This window comes from Neophocaena asiaeorientalis, unplaced genomic scaffold (genome assembly GCF_003031525.2).
Source record: "Neophocaena asiaeorientalis asiaeorientalis breed wild unplaced genomic scaffold, Neophocaena_asiaeorientalis_V1.1 scaffold496, whole genome shotgun sequence".
In the NCBI taxonomy this organism is placed as follows: Eukaryota; Metazoa; Chordata; class Mammalia; order Artiodactyla; family Phocoenidae; genus Neophocaena; species Neophocaena asiaeorientalis.
This window is the reverse complement of record NW_020174375.1, coordinates 2,500,248-2,524,351: the sequence shown is the minus strand read 5'-3', so window position 1 is coordinate 2,524,351 and position 24,104 is coordinate 2,500,248. Positions and strand designations below refer to the sequence as shown.

The 24,104-nt window shown below is 38.5% G+C and overlaps 1 protein-coding gene and 1 pseudogene across 1 annotated transcript in view; one reads left to right on the top strand and one right to left on the bottom strand.

The window, feature by feature from the left end:
* ZFPM2 (zinc finger protein, FOG family member 2) overlaps positions 1-24,104 on the top strand; it is a 360,181-nt gene that overhangs the window by 301,654 nt on the left and 34,423 nt on the right. The gene's annotated exons all lie outside the window — the stretch shown is intronic.
* The window catches only part of LOC112407158 (60S ribosomal protein L12-like), a 33,762-nt pseudogene that overhangs the window by 2,906 nt on the left and 6,752 nt on the right, over positions 1-24,104 (bottom strand).

Here is a 24,104-nt window from a genome sequence, read left to right as displayed (position 1 = left end):
CCACAACAGTGAGAGGCCCGCGTACCGCAAAAAAAAAAAAAAAAAGGTAGTGAGGGAAGACCATACTGAGAAGGGGGCGCTTGAGAAAGTCTAAAAGGGATGAAGGGGCTAACCATGAAGCTGTCTTAGGCAGGAATGTCCAGGGTAGAGGCAAACACATTGTCATGTTTCGTGAACAGCAGGGCAACCCAGAGTGCCTGGACAAAATGAAGGAGGAGGAGAATGTAGCACATGAAGCCAGAGGACCCAGCAAAGGAAAACTGAGGAGCAGTAGCCAGTGAGATGGGAAGAATACCAGGAGAATGTGCTGAGTGGAAGCCAAGGGAAGAAAATGTTTCGAGGAGAAACCGTGTTCAGTTTTTCTGAAATTCAAGTAAGACAAGATCCAAGAAACGGGATTGAGCAATGTCTTTGGTGATAGTGACAAGATCAGTTTCCTTATAGATGTGGAGGTGCGCACCTAATGGAAAGTCCGATTGGGAGATAGCAAGTGGAGGTAACTACTTCAGGGAGTTTTGCTTTAAATGGGAGCAGATAAATAAGAGCTGAAGGGTTTTTATTTTATTGTTGTTATTGTTTACAAGAAATTGTGGTATGTTCATTCTGATGGGAACGATCTAGTTCAGACTGAAAAATTGATGCTTGCAGGAAAAAGGGGAGCACCTAACACCAAAGTGGAGGGTGGCCTTAAATAAGGGCACGGTCAGCACATCCATAATAATTGTCATGAGAGCATACGAAGGAGGCAACAAAGTTCTCTTCTGATGGCTACAATTTTCTTAGTTAATAAGGAAGCAAAGTTGAGAGAGAATGGATGAGGAATGTGTGTTGGAGAATGAATGGGCTAGGGGAATGTATTGATGGTGTGATTGCTGGGAAACACTACCAACCCACATAATGTTATTGACCATGAATTTAAAATGAGACCATTAGGACCGTTGTGTGTTTTTCTTCAGCTAGTCTACTGCTGGGTATAAAGGCAGTGTAGGTAGGAAGTTGGATTGAACAAGGTTGGGATTTTGCCAGACGAAGTCAATGAAGCAAGAGGGAGTGAGGGCGCAGAGGATATTTGCAAGGAAGGGCTTACGATGAAGGACACAGTGTCTAAGCTGAGTAAGCAGAGGAGTATGGACATGAGGAGAGGAAGGACAATGGGGAAAAGGTGACAGTATTGGATTTTAGGGTCTAGTGAAGTTAATGTTGGAATGAAAGTTCTAGAAAGAGTAAATTAGAATGATGGAAGCCATGGTTTGAGAATGGGATCTCAGATGTGAAATTATGCGGGGCAGGGGGGAGGGGAGTAAAAATTATTGGCGATGAAAAGACCTAGAGAGTGAGTAGCTGGAGGTGGGTAGAGAGCAAGTTCATTGGATGAGAGGAAGTCAAAGAACTGAGGCTTCATATGATTGGATATTGTGGACTTTGCAATCACCAAGGATTAAATCAGGAGCAGTACATGAGAAGATTCAGGAGCTGAGTTTTCAAGAAATGATGACAAATGACCCGGAAGTCTCTACATGACTGTGGCAAGCAGTGATAGGAAGATAATATGAGATTCAATACAGGTTTTTAGAATAGGGAAGGAGAATAATCTGCCATGAGGAGTAAGGACAACTCTTCTACCTTCAGCTCAAGTGATTGATATACGGTTCATGGGAGTGAAATCAGCTCCCACTCGAGAGGGAAAGAGCAGGCAGCCAGAGTGAATGTTCATAGAAGAGGTTGAGGCTATTGCAGATTTTGCCAGTAATTTCCCTTGAGTACCAGGGGAAGCGTTTTTGAGAGCTGGCAAAGTATGAGAGAGGAGATGTCAGTCAGGCTGTATGGGCGCTTATATTGTGGGGAGAGGGTCATGGAAGGCCTGGGCTTCTAGGAATGACTGATAAAAGCAGACATAAAGGTGACAGTATGATGAGCCATTTTTATCTATTCTTTTTTTTATTGAGATATAATTGACATATAGAATTATTTTAGTTTCAGGTGTACAACATAATGATTCGATATTTGTGTGTATTGTGAAATGATCGCCACAGTAAGTCTAGTTAACATCCGTCATCATACAGGATTAGTTCTGATCGTATCAGGACTTGGAGAATGACGATGAGGCTATGAGTGTCGGTGAGACTAGTGTGGGGCTGGCCAGGAGCATGCAGGGTCCTGGTCTCTCCGCTCCCTTAAGGGTGATATAGGAGCAGGGAGGGGCAGTCTTATCTGAAGCAGTCAGATCTCTAGGGTCCTCTTACTCCCTTTGCCCAGACAGTGAACTACTCCTTAATGAAACAGGCCCTGTGTGCCTATGGGTCTGCAATTCCAGTGCTTTACATAGTAACTCACGTACTGGAGCAGAGGCTCACAACAAACGCTCTTCCTTTAAGCTGCTTTTGCATCTACCATAAAAAGAGAATGAACATACTATACTGCTGTCTTTCAAGAATGTATCTTTAATGCACACAGTCCACAAGAACACATTTTCTTCCATCAGCCCAAGCTTCATATGGTCATAGTTTCTTAAAAAATCCTTCCCTGTTTAGTTCAAAGTGCATTTTTTTCCTGAAAGGCAGCTATGAAAAATAACAATAATAAATATCTGAATTATTACTGGAAGGGCAGATGGACATTTTCATCCTTCAACATAGAAGATCTTTTTTTTTTTTTTTTTTGCGGTATGCGGGCCTCTCACTATGTTGGCCTCTCCCGTTGCGGAGCTCAGGCTCCAGACGCGCAGGCTCAGCGGCCACGGCTCACGGGCCCAGCCGCTCCGCGGCACGTGGGATCTTCCCGGACCGGGGCACGAACCCGCGTCCCCTGCATCGGCACGCGGACTCTCAACCACTGCGCCACCAGGGAAGCCCAGAAGATCATTTTTAAATCAAATCAAGTGAACCCCAAACCTTAAAGCCTCATAAATTTTGTTGTAGAAATGCTAATAGACAAACCATGAAAATGATGTTCCGATACCTACCTCACTTTCCTTTCTGTCTTGCCTACAGAGCTAGAATGGGAGCACATGCAGGAACACTGATGTCCTCCCTCTCCCAGCTCTTTATCAGATTCTTTTTATAGCTCCCTACTACTTTTAAACAGTTTAGGCATGGCGCATAAAGTATGCTTGAGCATCTCCACAGATTTCAGACAGGCAGTACTCCTTCCCACAGTCCACCATGCTCCCAGTACTCAGGACCATGGTCCCACCTCTAGCTTTGAATGACCAGGTGGTCTCATACCTATAGTCATATATCCATTCAACACGTTGGTGTTGCCCTTCAACTAGACATTGAGGATGTAATGCAGATCCAAAATAGCTAAGTCCCTATTCTCATGGAGGTTACTGTGTAGTCAGAAAGACAGACACTAACAAATGTATAATCACAAACTGAGTCCATCATAGAAAAGAACACTTTGATGTCATGTAACTAAACACACCAAAACTGTGTGTGAGTTTCTGTGTATTTCGGCGGGGGCGGCACAAAGAAAACTTTCTTGAAGAAGTGATACTTGCATGAGCAGAATTTGAAGCATGAATTAGTCAGATAGGAATAGGGTGAAGTTTTCTAGCAGGAGGGAACAGAATGTGCAAATGACCTGTGGCAGTCAGTGAATGGTACATTTGACATTTTTGAAGAAGACCAGTGCAGCTGGAATAGGGACCGAGAAATGACTTGTAGGCAGCCAGGGTCATATCATTATACACAAACAATTGCATCCTGGTTATCTCACAACTTCATGTAGTAATCTTTTATTCCTCTTCTCTGGTAATTCTTGGCTCGGTCAACCCCAATTCTCTCAATGATATTGAGGGAACAATAAGAGTTGTATGTTACTCCTTAGGCATCCACAGACTGTCCACTTGCAAGCTCAAGCTCTTCTTTTCATAACTGAGTTGAACATCACATCTTCTCCATCTCAGCTCCCTTAGTTTTTAATGTGTCCTTACACTGTATAACCCTTAACAACCTGTATTACGGTATTGGCCTACTACATTATAGTGCTATACAGAGACTGTATTGTCTACCTGGTACCTCATGGAGTGGCTACTGGCTAGACAGTTGTAAATTCGGTCAATATACTACTGCTCAATAAATGTGTATTGAATTAAATTATCTTAAACATTTCAGATTCTTCAGATAAAGGCATCACACAGAACGTCCTGTTAGTATATGTGCATGGACAGACACCATCTAATAGCGGTGTTTACTGAAATAAAAAACAACAACAAAAACAGATACTGTCACTGAACTTAATAGAGGAACACATGTAAAGGTAGTTTTGAAAAAAAATATGTAATTAGGCAAAACAAGTTACCAATGTTTGACCTTCCATGTATTATATTTTGTAGTAAACCATACTTATCAAACTACGACTTCAGAGAGCTGTACTTTCAGTGTAGGATATGTTCTGTGACCCAGGATTTGTCATCTGTTAGGAATATTTTAGCTTGCTTAGCTTCTGAGCATTAAGAATAATTTTTGACAAAAGGCTTAACTTTGTTATCAGCAGTTTTTTAATTCATCCCAGTGTGATTTTAATGTTCACTTAACTACAAGAGAATGACATTTTCATCTGCTGAATTGCATAAATGCCCAACCAAATAAAAATGCTTATTGTAAAAAGAAACCTTTTAAGTGTAAGGGATGTATACTGAAAATATCTTTTCTCCCCTTTGGAGTCTCTGGGTAAATGACTGGTTAGTGGCTTAATAGAAGGTCTTTTCATCCCATTACATATCAAAGTTATGGAGTCTCCAGTGTGGCAGATAAAAACTTTTTGACGCAATTGTCGGGACATTTACAGCTCCTTTCAAAACAAAGTGGAGTCATTCCCAATGTATTTATGCTAGAGATAATTGGGGAAAATATGTCATTGGTAACTACCATTATTTAATTATAACTGTTTACATTTGAGCATTCAGTTGGAATGTTAAACCTTTCCTGGTTAGTATTCCCCATTGCATAAAATAACAAAGTAATAACAAATGCTCATTTGAAATGTGCTTGCTTTACTGGCATACAGGTACTAGTCATACATTATTGCTTTTAAGAAAGGCCATAGGGCTTCCCTGGTGGTGCAGTGGTTGAGAGTCCGCCTGCCGATGCAGGGGACGTGGCTTCGTGCCCCGGTCCGGGAAGATCCCACATGCCGCGGAGCAGCTAGGCCTGTGAGCCACGGCCGCTGTGCCTGCGCGTCCGGAGCCTGTGCTCCGCAATGGGAGAGGCCACAACAGTGAGAGGCCCGCGTACCGCCATAAAAAAAAAAAGGCCATAAAAATATGACACAATAATCTGTATTCTCTCAACATATGTATACATATATATGTATATGTGTGTGTGTGTGCGCGCGCATAGTGTATATAGTGACTACGGAGGGGTTTTTTTCTTGTTTTTGGTGAATTTTGATCAGTTGGGATAGCAAATCTGATCTCAAACCTCGCTTCTTCAGCAGTAAACATCAAAACCTAAATCAGAAACGGTTGCCTCTGTTTCCCTTTATTAAAGGTGACGCAGTCTTTAAGTTGACGCAGGAAATCATGCTTGTTATTGCAGGTGCCAAACATTGCCTTAAGGATATTCTCAACGTGCCCTGACATTCCTGGAATAGAACTAAAAATGTTATGAAACTAGTAGGTGTGTAAACGAATGCTATGTTCAAAACATTTTGTTATTTTTCTCTGAAATATATGGATGCTTGAATGAACTCAAAGGGTCTGTGACACAGAAAAAACAAACTTTAAATAGCAATTAAGGCATTTTTTTTCTTATTTCAGCATATAAAGACAAGGAAATGTAATGGTTTTAATAATTAAGGATGCAGACTAGTGCACACATTTTGCAGCACGAATAAAAACTTCCTGTTATCATCTCTGTTTTCAAGAATGAAGAAGGCATTTCCTTAATGCACTTCACTGCTTCCCCTGCCAGCTCTGTTCAGGCTCAGAATTTGATAACATTTCCAAATTGTAAAAATAAAAAATAGCATTAAAAATTGATTTAAGTCCAACTTTCCGAATCAGTTAACCCAAAGGTTAAGTGCTACTGCACTTGACCAAAGAGACAGTTTGTTCCCTTTTTGTAAGACCTGAGTGTAAAGAATAAAGGCAGCATTTTTCTTCTTCCCCTTTTTAAAGAAGCCACATGTAATGTTCTCTGGGTTAAGTTTTACCATTCATAATGAATGCAGTCTCGCCATTCAAATGCGACCATAAGTACACAGAAGATAAGAATTTAATTAAATGTAGATTAAAACCAAACAGGAAAACACACTAGCTGATAATTTTATCCCGTCCTCTGGCCATATTTTTTATACTTCCTTCTTGTTCTTCTTTGGGCTATAGCTTATCAACATGCCGATAGTACCATAACTCATTACATCTGATGGTGCAGCAGAAATGTGCAGGCTCTGTGCTTGGATTTCCGAGGCACTTAAAATGCAAAGCATGTAAATGTCTCTGTTAAATATACTAGTGTGCTAACAGTGGTGAAAAGGAGGTGAGTCTGGAAAAAATCCTTAAACCTCTCACAAGAAGCATTAGTACTACATAGTAGCAAATGGAATTTTCAAAGTGGAACCAATTCATGTCTTCACACATATATGGTAGGCTTAATACTTTGAAGTTGAGCTCCTTCAGCAGTTGGCAAGTTTGAGTGCCAATCAACTTACTTAGGTTACTTCAATGTATGTAGAGTTTGATACACATTTATACACATTTATATTTCTGAAGGAAAGTGGTGTTTTTTCCATTGTTGGCCATAATGTAGTAGTCCACTATCTTTGTGCTTGAACATTGATCTCATTAATCTTATATAGACCCTCCCAAAATTATCGCCTATTATTTAATCTGAATCTATTGAATTGTTAAGGTAGAGACCACAAAATCTCAGAAGGGACAGAAGGCTTTAGTTATTAAGACAATTCATATGTATTATTTATCCTTAATCAGTTTCATTTTTTCTAACAATTATTTCTAATTATTGTAGAAATAGGCAATGAACAGCCTTTTAAAATCTAGGTCATTTTAGAGGAAGGCTATAGACGAAATACAATATTTTTTAAATCCAAAAGAGAATACATATTGGATCTGTTAATTAAATATTAGGCTAAGGTTTAGAATGTCAATACATTCCTTTTTTTTTTTTTTGGTGGTACGTGGGCCTCTCACTGTTGTGGCCTCTCCTGTTGCGGAGCACAGGCTCTGGACGTGCAGGCTCAGCGGCCATGGCTCACGGGCCCAGCTGCTCCGCGGCATGTGGGATCCTCCCGGACCGGGGCACGAACCCGTGTCCCCTGCATCGGCAGGCGGACTCCCAACCACTGCGCCACCAGGGAAGCCCTCAATACATTCTTCATTGTGCAGTCTTGATTTATTAAGTGCTAGCAAAGCATAACTGAATCATTTCTATATTTGCATTCTGTGTATCTAAAACTAAGAGCCCTAAGAAGTGTGACAAGCTTTTTTTTAAGCAAAAATAAAATGCTGTGGGTAATCTGTCTTTTGAAAGGTAAATAATTGGTTACATTTTTTGTTGTTTGGCAATGGGTTGTTTGGCTCACATTAATAAATAGGGTTTTTCAATTAAAAGCTCTCTGAAGAAATGATTTAGTTTTTTGGGAATTCCCTGGTGGTCCAGTGGTTAGGACTCAGTGCTTTCCCTACCCAGACCCAGTTTCGATCCTTGGTGGGGGAACTAAGATCCTGCAAGCTGCGCAGCGCGGTCAAAAAAAATTTGTCTTTAAGATTTAGATTTTTGCTTCTTTAATGTAGTCTTGACATTCTTGATGGTTTGAAGTACTAAACTAACAGCACTACTTTCTCTGCATTAATTGTCACATGGTCACTTTGCACTCAAATTGATATAATACGATATATTGACATAGCTGCCAATTTTGCCTTTAGGAATAAATCAAAAAATTAACTCAATTTTCAAAGATATCAAAAATTTCACTATCTAGGGAAACATTGTTTAATGGAGTGAACCTATATTTTCTTGCCATTAAACCCTTTGGAAAAATGAGAGTCACAGTGTGGATGTGGACTAAAATGTGGAAGTTAGCTGTACAGAGTGGCTTTGTCCAGACTGTTGGAGACATTGCTGGGGCATCTGTAGTATTCTCTATCAAAACATTAACCTTTGGCCCCATCTTGATAAGTTAGTTTCACTGGTGATATTAAGAAGGAATAAAATAAAGCTATGGAAAGTAAAACTGAACTGCGAAATGGAGGAACGTATTTGGGAATTTTGAAAGAATACATTAAAAATGCTTTTGTCTGCTAAAAAAATTTTAAATATAAAAAGAAAACTGACCAAGTAGTCTGCATTTATCTTTGTAATGTGTAGGAATTAAAATTACTAGTCTCTAAGGCACTTAAAAAATGTTGGGAGATAAACAAACAAACAAAACATCTCCATGGCATGCCACGAGAGCAGAGAAAATGTTTTTAAGCATTAAGTCTAATAAATTCTCCTCTTTTATCAAACAGATATTTAAAAGCAAAAGGAGAAAAATGTTTTTATGAAACTTGCATTACTTCCCTCGCGGGCTCCAGTCCATCTTAGATTCTTTTCTTTTGAGAAGTTCTAAACCCCGCCTGCCTTGCAGAAGCTCTTATGTTATACCCTGGCCGTGGTTGTGGTTTTCTCCTCTCTAGGACTGCTGCTTCTTCCAGGACAGTACACTGTGCCAAATGACTGCTGGGTCATCACAAGCAAATCTTATCGTGTAAGATGAAAGAGAATGAGAAAGAAGGAGGGGGAGAGAGGGACGTAGGGAGAACAGGAGAGAGGGGAGAGAAAGGACGGTAGAGGCGAGAAAGGCTAGGGGAAGGAAAAAGGAGGGAAAGACAGAGGGAGGAAGGGAGAAATTTACCTAACCAGGAACATGCTATTCTAGTATCTCTAGTACTTTATCAGGTTGAAAATGATGCCAGTTTCAGAAGAATTGAGAATTTGAGCTTAATGAACAGTTCAGGGAGAAAAATATGGAGGGAAGGGCCTGTAAGATTTCTCCTGGGCCACATTAGTGAGTATCAACGGCCAAAAACAAGAACGAGAAATGTGTACTTGTTAATGCTTTGTCAAGGGCAAAACACAGAGAAAAGAATGGGACTAATATTTATTGAATACCTACTATGTAATGAGACTTTATATGTTATTTTACTGATAGCTTTAAAAAACTCACTGTAGAATGAATTATCCACATCCTACAGATGCAGATACTGAGTCTCAAGGAATGTGAATGACTTACCTCCCATCAAAGAATGAATAGATTCCAGAAGGGTTTGCAAGCAGAGATCTGTCCCCACAGCAGTCTGTACTTGTCTCTGCAACAAACCCTGCTGCCTCCAGGACTGTGGTTTTAGTTCATCCTGTGTATATTTTATCTGAAATGAAATTACCTTTTAAAATTAATTATTTGAAAAATACAGTCTTATAAGTAGTATGTAAAATTGTGATCTTTACATCAATATTATTTGAGGACAGTGAAATTAGATGAGTGTAATAAAATCAGGGAATTATAGAAACAATGCATATTTCTACGTTATGTGTATTATGTGTTAGGAAGTTATTTCTGTCACGATATTATTGGGGTGCTTGAGAGATTAGGGATTTTACTCCATGTACCATGTGTGTCTATTTTGACAGTGTATCTTTGGTCATTACACTTTGAGCTGTTCTCTTAAGGCTGAAATGAACAAGAGTAATGTTGTAGTTTGCTTGATTCAGAAGAGTAACTGTTCATAGTTTGATTGATTCAGAAGAGTGACACTGGCAGACCACAACCAATTTTGCCACCAGGGAAATTGGTGAAAAGCATCTTAAAAACAACTCTGACATTTTACATGTAAATGTAAGAAATCCATTTTGGGGGAAATATACAGAAAAGATTGTCATAAAAATAGGCTTACACTGGAACAAAGCTACTAAAGAGAGCTTTGACCACCCAGGATATTTTAACTCCACCCTTTGGGGGGAGACCGTGTTCCCATCATGCTCTGTAGTAACTGAATTATCAGTTCAGCATGCAGACTTTTAAGTGAATACAAGGTAGATTTTTCCAAACAGATTTGGTAATTCCTGCAAGGTATACTCTGTTAATCAGGTGTAAATAGTAGGGAAAAGTGAAGAAGGGACATATTTTCCTACCAATAATCATATTATACAGAATTAAACATTTGTATTAATGCTCCAAAGTAAAACCTGATTTATTTCCACTTTTTCAAACTGTGGTATGGTTTCCCAGGAAAACCAAAATGGATTGCAGGAGTCTGCATGGATAGGAAAAATTGTATGTCTCAAATAATTAAAGAAAAATAATTATAACAGAGACTAGAAGTTGAAATATTATTGCAGTATTTCTGTTAATGGGTAGTTAAAGTCACCTCCATGGCAGCGGCAAAATTGGAAGTCGGATTGTAACGAATGCATGTTACAGCATTAAACAATGACACATTCTTCCTGGGAAAACTAAAATGACAGGTGTAGCCATTGATGCTTCAAGCATATACTCCGACCTCAGGACTCACAATCTGCTACAGTCTGTAAAGCACATACTGTGGAGTCAGAATTATGCCGAGGGAAAGGAGGACTAGAAAATGTCGTATAGGAACTTCATCGTCTTTACTGCGAAATATGTATTTCAATGTCTTATGGAGATAACATTTTAAAAATAAAATGGAAATGAACATCTCCCTGACTGCTTACTTCTCTTCCTCATTTTCTTAAGCACAAAAGGAGGTTTATGAGCGGTGGAAGCTGTATTTATATAGCTTTTTAAATGGATGATACTGTGCTATTTGACCTTAGGTAGATTGTTTAAAAAAAAAAAAGTTCTTCACCTGAGTGTCTCTTAGTTATATTTGAAACTGGATTCTTGCTGCATTTTTTATTTAAATGGTTTGCCTTAATGATCAGTGCTCATAGATTTCAGAATTATGCAAAAGATGAAAATAAAACTAGCATTAGTTGAATTCATATTTCTACAATTCATTCGTTATTACATTTTGTAGTTCTCTGCAGATCATTACTTTGTGCTTGGGTTTTCTCCCATTTCCAATTCTGTCTAATTCTCAGTCACAATTTCTACACTATAACCCGCCGAAGATTTTTTTTTTTTCATTTCAGTAACCATTATTTGAATCATAAAAAAATGCATTACTATATGCATAATGTACTGCTCATGTGACAATTTTTGAACTTTAATATTCTTTTCTGTAACGTGCCAGCTTAGCAGCCTGTAAAAGAGACATATTGTTTGTAATGTTTCTTACCCACAACAAATGGTGTGATTCTGGGGTTTATGAAATGGCAGTAGTTTTCTAAATTTGTGATTTTTCTGTGTTCTGTCGTCAAGAACAGTTGTACATCTGCTCAGCACAGACTTTCCCAGACTATGAACTTTAATTGAGGAAAAATAATGAGGGTTCAGGGACTACTGATACGGAGCTGGTTGCAAAGCAGGTGCCCTGCTACCAGATCAATGGATTATTTACTCCTTTGTCATAAACAGGAAGCAGTTGTTTGTGGTGACTACACGCATATTTTAAAGCCTGTGTACATGTCTTCTCCTTCCCTGTCAATGTAGAACATTTTGCAGTGTTCAGTTTATGATTTAACATAACTATATAGAATAAGCAAACAACACTTGCTGTGTTTTAATAATTAACCACCTTGTTTGTAAAAGAACTTTAGGAGTGATTTCAAGAACATGCAACATCATATGTGCTTCCAGCCCTTACCTCTCAACTCATATGGTTGCAGTCATAAACTCTCTGTATAATTGTCCAAATATTTTTCTGCCTTTCTTTATAGACATTTGAAAGTAGAAAATCTTTTTTTTCCCCTAAAGACATAGGGAAATCTAAAACTACAAATTGTAGTTTTAGAATTTCACTAGGACGCCTAGCAGTTTGTACAGGTTTTTCAAACCACGGGAGCAGAATTTTCTCACAATATAATTGGGAGGTTGAGGGGGGCCAGGGAGCAGAGCTCAATCCGTTTCGGAGTGCATAAAACAAGAACATCGGGCTTTCTGTAGGCATCTGGTTTCTGAGGGTGTTGGAACTATCTCCAACACACCTGAGCAGGACCAACCTAAGAGGCGAGGGTCACCCAAAGGGGGCGGGCTCCTCGCTCGGCTCTCCTCATTAGCAAACCAAACGAAGGGCTGTAGGATGCCTGGAATTAGCTGCAATTTTCAAGTGACTTGTTGTGTTACATAATGATATGCTGGGAATTTAAATCCTAGGTTCCAGAGATCAGTGGTTTAAATTCTAATGATGGGTTTTGTGGCACTGACGTCTGACTTTTAACACTTGGAGGTTGGGGAACTGTAGAAACCACAGCAGAAACTTTATACACAGAGCCCAGCCGTGGACAGCTCCTCTGAACCCTGAGACAGTTCACACAAGCCTCATCTCTCAACCAGAAATGTTATAATAGAAACCGTTCTTGGAAATAGTCTTCATTTTTACTATAAATCTCTTAATTCCTTTTGGAATTGGGATTACTACTGGAAGTCTGAATTACGTTTGCAAGAACTGCCACGGGAGAAAACCAAATTTATGTGAAAGAAAAAGACACCTGAATTTCTAAAATGCCGATGATTGAGGCTAAATGCATTAAATAATCAGTAACTTTAAAGTACATTTCACCAAAGTATGATGTTGGACAATCTGATTAATCTGCCTTAAAGTTTGAAAACACTTCGGTAAAAAACAAATCGGTCTTTTTGTTTGTTAACCATATGTTCATCGTTACATGATATAATAATGTAACAATGCATCTTTTCTACCACAAAGTGGGGACAAAACTATCATTAAGTGTAGAAATAACATACTTTAATTCCTATTTATACCAAATAGTTGCTAATAGTTAAATGTGCTATTCTTTAAATGAACATTGGATATTGTACTGTTTCAGCAAATGTTTATACTCAGAGTGGGTCTTATAACAGTGTTAGCATTTCTAGTATGTTATTACATATTTTAACAATACTTATGGTTAGATTTTTAATTTGTGCTTGCTAAATATTACAGGCAACTATTCACCACCTGATATTTTTCTCTGTTACTGATTACAATAATAAATATAGTCATCATGGTCAAGTGGAATTTCCCATCAGTACTGTAGGAATAAGGTACAAATGAAATTCACTTTTTTTCCACCGGGGTAGATAGGGGATTGTTAGTTTACAGTCAACAAAATTTCCTTTGAGTCCAAAAACTAGAATGGGAATCAGGGGATATTACCGTTATGAACAAAGAGAGATGTGATTGCTTCATTTCTTTCTATGAGAGGGCTTAAATTAAAAGATAAGTTGAATTATTTAATTTAAAATCAAATATTCAACCATAAATCTGTATTCAACTGGCTTTATAAAGAATTTCTTAGGTCCACACTCTTGAAAATATGTAGTGTCAGACGTAGAATTATTCCTTCATAAACGTGTGCTTTATTCTAGACAGCAGGAAGTAGTACGTTCAGGCTTGGAAGCTCTGTCATAACATGCAGGGATGAAAAGTTTGAGATTAAGTCACATCAATGAAAATTCTCTGAATAAAAGACATCAGTACCAAAGTCTTTGTCTAGGGCCCCTGATCTCTAGAGATGAATATTGTACCTGAATTTCTTGTTCTATGACCTGCTGTTCTCGAGTGAATCTAAGTTTTTCAAAGAGAATGTAAGAAATCTGAATTGTAAAAGAGGTAATGACCAATTTTTTCTACCGATGGAGGTAAAGCATGTGATTTTTTTTTCCTTTTTGTCACAGATGTGTCTGAGGGATAACAGAGAACACAACTAGGGCATGATTTGTAAGCCCAAACGTGACTGTTGCAAAATTGGCCCTGGCTATAGAAGATTTAAGTAACTATTGTTGGGGGGGATTTTTGCAGTTGGCGAACAAGTCTGCCATAGATACAGACCTTCAGTGTGTCTGCTTTCCTGCATTTTGTGATGGTTAGGGGAAATTTAATGTGTTTGTATGTGTGTTTGTGTGTGTGTGTGTGTGTGTGTGTGTGTGTGTGTGTGTGTGTGTGTGGTGTAGTAATTGTAACAGCAGTCTCAGCAGAGACAAGGAAGACTAACTGTTTTCAGGAAGATATTTAGTTAAATGAAAATGTGGCAAAATACTGAAACATAACATTATTGTCTTGAAAATGAAACTTGATTTGTTTAGGAAGTAAAAATCATACAAGAAAAGCATTTGAGAGACTTCATAATGACTTTATTGACATAGTAAAAAATTATTTTCTGACTGAAGTTTTGAGCTTACAATAAAACCTTTATGTCAAAATTTACGCTTATGCAAGGAGATTAAAGCATGCTGCAGGCCTTTTAGAAATGCCATTTTCAGAATACCTTCTGATGATTATTGGTCTCTTTTTTCTGTAAAGTTCTATAGCGAATATAGTTTAATTAGCTTCCACTTGATATTACTTCATACACACTGCCCAACTCTGACCCAATGTCTGATCATATAGAATACATTACAAAAGAACTGGTCATTTGAGTGCTTTAAATATAGCTTTGCATTAATGTCAGGCATCATTTAGAGACAAGGCATTAAAAGTGTTATTTTAATGACTGAAGTGTGTTGGGTAGAAGAGGCTTGATCTTTATAGGAAGAACACTTTCAATTAGCTCTAAAATATTAAGTTGTTGGTACAACTATATACTCTAATGTTATTTGGCTACAAAACATCTTATGAATAATACATTGCTAGAATCCACTTGTCTTATGATGTAACTAATACTGCTAATTTTATAACTGCCATGAATCAGTTAAAATAAAAAATATTTTCAAACTTGATCATTTTTTTTTTTTGCGGTACGCGGGCCTCTCACCGTTGTGGCCTCTCCCGTTGCGGAGCACAGGCTCCGGACGCGCAGGCTCAGCGGCCGTGGCTCACGGGCCCAGCCGCTCCGCGGCATGTGGGATCTTCCCGGACCAGGGCACGAACCTGTGTCCCCTGCATCGGCAGGCGGACTCTCAACCACTGCGCCACCAGGGAAGCCCTAAAACTTGATCATTTTTAATATTGAAGGCTTTTTCTTCACCGCCTTCCCCCAAAGTAATTTGTAAGGCTATGAGCAAAGTATGCACTGTCTGGCTAGTAAGATATTGAATAGGTTTTAAACACGATACGGCTATCTATCTTAAAATTTTAAGGGCATTTTTATTTATTTGTTTACATGGCGAGTATAAGATATTGCCCCTGGAAACAATTTGTCTCACTGCGGAAAGTGTGAAAATATGAGAACAAAAATAACTGTGTACTTTAATCCTACTGTTGTGTTTCTGGGAACTAAAAATGCTGCTGTTCTGGCTTTTACTCTCCTTGAATATGTCCCCGTAGCCTTATCTTTCCACTGTGCTGGCTTTATTGCAACATCTTGGCATTGGTTTTCATGGCTGTGCATGTGTCCCTACCTTAAGGTGAGTGAGAGTCACATGGGTAAAAGCCCTGTGGCCCTTTAGAAATTATGCTGCTTTTTCCTGTAGCTAACCAAAAATCTGCAATTGCTTCATAACTTCACAGGGGCTGCCTATACTAGGTGAAACCTAGAAGGTTCAGAAACACTTGAACGCTATGTGCCAATGTGAAACACTTGTCTCGTGGCTTGGGTGGCTTTAAAGGTCCTGTTACACAGCACCAAAGCAGCTGCATGAAAAGTGAAAAAGTCTGTTGGCCAGTCTAAGGTTTCATGCATCCTGACAGACACCCCCAAACAGACGAATAGAGTAGGAACCATGATTTTCATATAGGTAGGCCTAAAAAGCATACAGCATCTTCCATAACTCTCCTGGTGACTCTCATTGTCATCAGCGGCATTGGCCACATTTAACCTGATTAATTCTCAAATATATGAAAACTAGATTTATTTTCATGTAACTCTTGCTCCATGTAAGGCGGTGGGGTGGGGTGGGGTGGGAAATGCTGAGGTTTATAGCAAAGAAGAGCCACACAAATGCGGTTTTTCAACTAGGTAAAGGAGGCTTTTGTAGTAGATTTCATGCAGCAGTTGGCATTGGCAGTATTGCAAAAAGAGATGTATTCTGTTGTGCTCTGTTTGATCAAGTGCTAAACCCGTGTGATCAATAGAGAGACAGATGTCGGGTACAGATGGCGATGGCGTGATACCTGGGGCAGCGCGGGCCTGCCAGAATGACAGAATGGGAGCAAGGAAGAGCAGCAATGCAACAGAATGTGACAAATGAAATTAGGGTTTATCCTAGTCGATAATTTACAGCTAATACAAAGTGACAGAATTTTTCAGTACCCCGTATATTTTACTTCCAGTAATGCTATAGCCAATAAAGGCATGCTTCATGCAACATAATAAAATGAAAGCTGTGGGGAAATATAGTCCAACCATTTTTTATTATGTTACAACTTTTAAAATTGATCCCTGAGAGAATACTAATAGCACACGAGTCTTGTTAGAGTAACGTCTAAAGGCATTTTATCTCCAACTTTAGAGCGGCTCCGTCACCTACTTTCGTTGCATATTAGACACATAAGTTGAAGACAGATAACTCTGTACTGACCAAAATGCACGTGCTTTGCTTTAAAAGATATATTCGGAAGGAAATCTTTCAGTCTGTTTATAAAATTATAAAAATACTTATCCATTTCAACTTAAATAAACATTTTAATTTTCTATATTAAAGGGAATGTTTAAGCAGTCACCTGTGTAATTAAAAATCAAAATCTAGGGGCTTCCCTGGTGGCGCGGTGGTTGAGAGTCCGCCTGCCGATGCAGGGGACGCGGGTTCGTGCCCGGTCCGGGAGGATCCCACATGCCGCGGAGCGGCTGGGCCTGTGGGCCATGGCTGCTGGGCCTGCGCGTCCGGAGCCTGTGTTCCGCAACGGGAGAGACCACAACAGTGAGAGGCCCGCATACCGCAAAAAAAAAAAAAAATAAAATAAAAATCTAGGCACATATTAAAAATTTTCCTCCGCATCCAGGCCAAAAACTATAGTTCATATATTTGGAGTATATTTTATGACTCTATAATTCAAAATACATTGATAAATACCCTGAAATGACAACTCTTGCCATGATGGTCAGTGAATCTAGTGATGTCCTATTGTGACTTAGCCAAATACCCCGTATTCTTGAACACACACATACACAACTCTGTAGTGACCCGCTACCAGCGTGGGAATGGTATATGGTGGATGAGCAGGGCCATCCCTAAGCAAAGCTACGTGGTGGGCCCTTTTCTTTTCATTCTCCTCTTACCTCCTTTGTTTCTCCTCCTCCTTCTGGGCTTCTGGTGTTCTGAAGCAATGCACGTCTGCAAAAGATAACTTCAAAGTACCGCTTATCAGCCTGGAACCTTTGTCCCCACCCACTTCCCCATTATGCAAGTATTCACTGAGCAGTAGAGTCTTAGCACTCTTTCCCAGGGCTTCTGTAACCATATCCAAATGAAACCCTACAGTTGGAATGCCCACAGTCAGGAATTGTCTGATGGAAGACATGTTGGAGAGTATAGAAATTTCCCAACACCTACACATATACAATAATGGACAGTAAGGCCCGTAACTGCCTGTGACACTGACAAATGCATATTAATAATATTAATAAGAGATAATCTGTGCTTTTAACAGACTTTCCTAAGTGCCTGCTTTGTAAATACCAAAGAAGACCCAAGACATATGCTTCAGTAGCAATAATCACCAGTGTCTTTCATTGGCTTAGATGGGAACAGTCACAAACCATGGCATCAGTGAAGGGAACAAAATCATGACACCCACAGCGTTTCTGAAAATTTGGGGAGTCTTGCCTATCCAAGATAACACTTAGCAGCTGAAAATCACACACACACACACCATTTATTTACTCTGCATACAATGGTAGTTATTTTTAAATAACAGCGAGGCTAAATTATACTTGTTATCCATAGTTGTATCATAATTCAAGCTAATCTTAAATATAGATGAACCCATGCTCTAAAATGAACATTCCTAATTACTAAAAGTAATATAGCAGTAATATTCTATATATTTCAACAGACATTATGCTTTTAGGTTTGCTATTTCAGTTCATTCAATTAAAAAAAAATTGCTGTTCTATTTTTTAGGAGCCTCATTGTGAAATGTTAGAAACATTGATCAAAAACCTTAACTAGATCTTTAATAAAGGAGACTAGTTTCAATGCGCATTCCTTAGTTATTCTAATCTACCAATTATGAGAGCTGTTATAGAAAGCACTCTTAACTCTGAAGGCTCACACAGAAATGATGCCTCAGGTAGTTGCTCTATTACAATATGAATGGATCATTCATTTTGGAAAACTTCCACATCTGGGCCCAGAGTCATCATAGAAAACTCATGCTTGACAGTGAAGACCTTCCTGGTCCGTATTAACAGGCTTCTCTTTATTGGGATCATGACATTCCCTTCCAAATATATTTTTAATATGCCATTTGAGAGGAGCTAGTTGGAGATTAGCAAGGTTATAAGGTATTTAACTGGATTCTTACCTTACTGTAGCTCTATTTCACACACGACAATGAGTAAGCTTAGGCTCATAGGAAACCATTTTATTCATTTTTGAAGCTCTAAAACCTCACCCGGAGTTGTCTCGTGGTGGCAGTATTTATTGGCATAGCATCGTCCCTTTACTCCATTTGTCAATTTTGGTCTTTGAATTAGTTGAAAGGAACCAAAATACTAGCCTTTTACTTTTAAAGATGAAGAAAGTGAGACTCAGAATAACTACGTGGATTTCCCACATTCTCAGTAGCTGTAGAAGAATCCAGTTTTCTTGGCTTTGCCATCAAGGCCAAAGGTAAACAGAACACTTGCCAACCTGGGTTCCTTTGCTGGGGCAAGACTCCTCTGCACAACATCAGCCTCATACATTCTTCACGAGAACTCAAATCCCACCTCTTTTCCTCAGGCTTCCCCAGCTACTTTAGGCATAATGATTTTCTACTCCCCCAAACTCCTGTAACAAGTGATGTTTGTATGATTCAGCTTGACATATGAATGCTCTTAATGACTGCCTGTGTGTGTGTGTGTGTGTGTGTGTGTGTGTGTGTGTGTGTGTGTGTACAGTAGTCTCCCCTTATCCAAAGGGGATACTTTCTAAGACCCACAATGGATGCCTGAAACCATGGGTGGTACTGAACCCTATTTATACTGTTTTTTCCCTATACATACATATCTTGATAAAGTTTAATTTATAAATTAGGCACAGTAAGAGAATATCCGAATTGCCAGCATCACTACTCTTGTGCTTTAGGCCATTATTAAGTAAAATAAGGATTACTTGAACACAAGTACTGTGATACCGAGACAGTCAATCGAATAACCAAGACAGCTACTAAGTGACTAACAGGCGGGTAGTGTATACTGCAGGGATACACTGGACAAAGGGATGATTCACGTCCAGGGCAGGAGGGAGCAGGATGGCACCAGATTTCATCACGCTGCTCAGAAAGGCATACAATTTAAACTTATGAATTGTTTGTTTCTGGAATTTCTCGTGTAGTATTCTCGGACCACAGTTGACCACAGATAACTGAAACCGTGGAATGCGAAACCATGGATGAGGGGGGACTGCTGTATTCACTACACAACTAAATAATAAGTTCTTACAGCCAAGGACTCAACTTTATTTATTAATATCTTCAACTATAATCAGAGTACACATGGTAAAATGATGGATGCATTTATGCATGAATGAAATCAACCATGAATTCTTTTCATTCATCGTGACCCTCTCTGCTTTCTTACCTTGCTTGTTGGTGGGAGCAAAGAGGATGCCTCCTTTGTGTTCCTGACCAATGGCAGGGATAATGACATTCCTCCATTTCACAGATCTTTATTGTTTGCCTACATGTGCTGGACATTCTGATAGGGTTTAAGGATATCATAGTGAACAAAATAGACAGGGCTTATTTTCTGCAGCTCTGGAGGGTGAGACACTGATCGAGTGAGGAAAAGGACAGTATATATATCAAGGCAAGGATATGTTGTTTTTATTTCGTGGTACATAATTTGACATTTATTTTTTTAAAGCAAGCAACTGGGACTTCTTTAGTGGTAAAGATTATAAGAAGATGTATTTGAAAAAGCAACAAACCCGCTTTAGAAAGGTCTTAGCACATTTCAAATCAAATTTCCAAAATAGGCCATAGACTCCAATTAAAAACAAAAGCAAGGAATGGGGTGTATTATTCATGCCTGAGTCACACAGGCTTGAGCCCCTTCTCTGGGTTAGGCATTTTACGTGCGCTATACAATCCTCAGAACAACCCTAGGAAGTAGGAGTTATGACCCCATTTTACAGAAAAATGAACTGAGGCTTAGAGAAGATAAACAATGACCCAAAGCAACACAGTTAACAAAATGACCAGATTATAACAGAACACGCAACATGAGTTTGTCATCTTGACAGCCTTTTAAATTGTACTAAACTGTTTCATATTATCTCTATTTCACCTGCCCCTATGTCAGAGGTTTTTTAAAGATGATGTGTCTTTGAGGGTGTCATGAACATTTCTTATGCACGTATTCACTGGCATCTCAGTATACAGATCTAGTGAGATCTAAGGCCTAAGAGTCCCCCATAATGGGACAGGAGAGGAGAAAACTGCCACCCCTCTTTTATGAAGACAGGCTGAGCACTTTGAGGGAACAATCCATGTAATCTTTTACCCTCTGGGCTCCACATTGCCTTGACCATAACGTGTGTTCCATGAATAGAGATTGAGTAAGTGTCTGAATAAATTAATGACGAAAATTATCTCTTAGTTGCCAGCTTATGTTTTGTGCTACCAAATGTGACCAGGTAATGCTGGCCTATAAATTACAAATTCAGGAATAGAGGAAGTCAGGTTGTGTTCTGCAAGGTTTTTTTCATCTTTCTAAATTACTGCTCTTTTTATAAGCTATAGAGAAGCTAAGGAAAATTCCGTTATGCTTCAAGAATGCGGGGTGGGCATTTTCACTTCTGCACTGCTAATGCCTATTTGGACTCAAGATGACTTGACCCACTGGTTGTATAAAAATATCTATTTCTCTGAATTCCCTTACAAGCCTTGGAGTATGGCTTCCTCTCTAAATAACATAGTTAACTCAGAAAAGTGCAAGGCAATGGAAGACAGGAAACTACAAATTTTAACAGTATGAACATTTTGTAAAAAGTTACAGGGCGTTTGGTAGAATAACAATGATATCAAAAATGTGAATTTTTTATTTGATCCCCAGCAAGAGAGTGGAAATTCAGTACATTAGTATAAGGACTGAAGAAAATAAATGCAATGAAACTGACAGATATAGTATAGGAAAAGCATTTAAGAAATGCTTTGAACAAAAATGTAAGTAGTAGATTCTTTTAGTGCTACTGCCTTCCATAAAACACATGTATTATGTATGTTAATACATAGCCCTTTGAAAGTCTCTTTGAAAATCACTTATGCCGCCAATTATCCTTGGCCTACTAAGAATATATGTGCTGATAAAATTAAGTCCAAGATGGTGCAAGGTCTCAGGCTGAAATATTTAACTTTCCACACTTTGGTAAAATTTTTAATACTCTGGTGAGTGATAGCACACTGAATTTTTTCTTTGTAATGGAGATTTTGGTAACATGGGGGCCACAGAGTTACACAAATCCTCCTCTCCAATAAAGACAGCCACCAAAGGTCCTGATTACAAGAGGGGGTCATAGCTCACTCTGCTATCTATCCTCTCAAACCTTCATTTTGGTGTCACCTATATCATGTCAGACTGGCATAACTCCTTGTGAGTGGGCACAGTGCCAACGTAGCAGATGGCTCTGAGCTGGGCGTGCCAAGGGACCAGGATGTGCGTCAAGTTCTACTATTAGAAGCGGAGTTTCTATCCAGGAGTGTTGTTCATATAAATATTTTTGCACATTTATAGTTTTTGTTTTTAAAATTAATGCCCCAAACTATGTTACACACACATACATACACATACAATTGCTTTAGAATTTAAAAAATTAAATGCTTAACCAGATTTTGAATATAAACAAATCCAGACTTCATAGTATACTGCTGATGACACATGATGGAATATTTAACCTGAGGTCAGTGTTTCCAATCTAGCTACACTGATAAAATTTAGAAAATATTTATGAATCATATGTGTCATATTCACTTATTTATTGAACCAAATTTTTTAAAATACCTATTTAAATTTCTCTAAGTAAATGTATATGAAATATACATATTTAAAGAAAATACCTACTAGAGCAAAAACTTAAAATATCACATCAGTCCCAATGACTTTATTTCTCCTTTTTCATAGCTTCACTTGCTCTATCCAGCTTAAAAAACTCAATCTGTGATCTAAAAAGCAAAGCAAAACAAAACAAAATCCCAACGATATGGAATTCTGTGGAATTACAAATATATGTAAATCCCAAGAGTTGTGGTGTTTGCAGCGAATACCTATTTTCTGGATTCCTAGCGCACAGAATATTAGCAAATGCAAATTTATTCCAAAAATGCAGCAGACAATAGAGGGCTGAAAGCTAAACAGGGCCAGTCTTCCTTGGGAATAACATTCTGAAATCAGTGATATAAATCACTCCCCAAAAGGCAACCAGGGCCAACAACAGAGTGGCAAACAAAATGTGCTTTCTACGGCCAATGCCTTCTAGGACAATACTTCAAGCAGGTGATATTTTACAATCTGCCCTAGTTGAAGCTTCCAGGGAAGTCTCTGCCATTCCAGCTAAATAATTATGAGAAGAGAGCAAACGTTTTTGAAGCACCTATTCCCTGCTCATCCCTGTGCCGTGTACCTTCATATAAAGTGATCTTATATAATAATCGCCTGAGAGCAGGCAGGATAATCCCCATTTTCCAGATGGGGAAATTGTGTTTTAGAGGGTTAAGTTAATTGCCCAAGGTCACACAGCTGCTAGATATTCAGAGCTGACTTCCCCACCCAGATTTTTCTGATTTAAAAAATGTCGGTTCTTTGCTCTAAACATGATCGTCTTTGATGACCTAGCAAATGGAGCCAAACCAATAAGCAAACTTGGTGATTCATTATGGGTTTAGGGGTTGTTCTTCTTATCTAAAAGAAGGGGGTCACAAACATCACGATCCTAAGAGCAAGTGCAGACAACCTGCCCAGCAGCCAGTTAGCACTGAAGAGAAGCTTCTATTTAATGCAGAAGCCATATTGAACAGGAACTGAATGGTAAGCTAATTACCTTCAGGGTCTGAAAACGGGAGGAGGCAACTACTTGAGTAGGATATTTTATTGACCAAACTTTTGGCCTGTTGTCTTCTCTTGAGTCCTTTTAAGATTAATTGGTGAGTATCCAGGACTCCCTTTGATCTTCTGAAACTGTAAGCATGAGATACAGGGAACAGACAGAAGTACAATTCTTTGCTCTCTGCTATAGGAGCCAAACTTTAAAATTGCAGGGTTTTGGTGATAAAGCTAGACCACATTTAAAATTATTTATCTTGAGGAAAGTATGGATTTTGTGAAAATATTTGAAGACTTAGGAAATACTGTATATTTTTTTCACTAGAAATATGAATATAGCTGTAATATATATATTCACTAGAAAATAATCAAAATCAAATTATAACAAGAACTAATTTTCAAAAACAATGTTATGCTAAATCTACTCAGGATTTTCACAATTTTCTAATGTTACAATTAGAAGGTTAATAGATATTCCTTTTCTATTACCCTTAATTGTTACTTTTTTCAATAATTCACTGAACCAATATTTTTTTTTTAATTCACTGTTTTCTTTTTGAAAAAAAAAAAAAAATAAGGGTCTTCCATGGATTCAAAGAATGTTGTAATAAGTTAGATTGTGCTCAAGAACATGAAAGGGGGTAACTGTTTCATCCTTACACCCTTGACTCTATTATTTCTCTTGCAAAATGAAATGTGTTTTTTATGATTTTTTTTTCTTTTAGTTTCATGGTACACTGCTATACTTGATGCGATTTCAGGGTAATTTTATACAATTCTGTAAATGACTTAAGTGATGTAATGCACTGAGATACACTGAAAGGTGTTTTAAAATCTGTCATTTCCATTTAGAAGAAAACACGCTGAAGATTCAGTAAGCGTTTGAAGGCAAGTCAAATG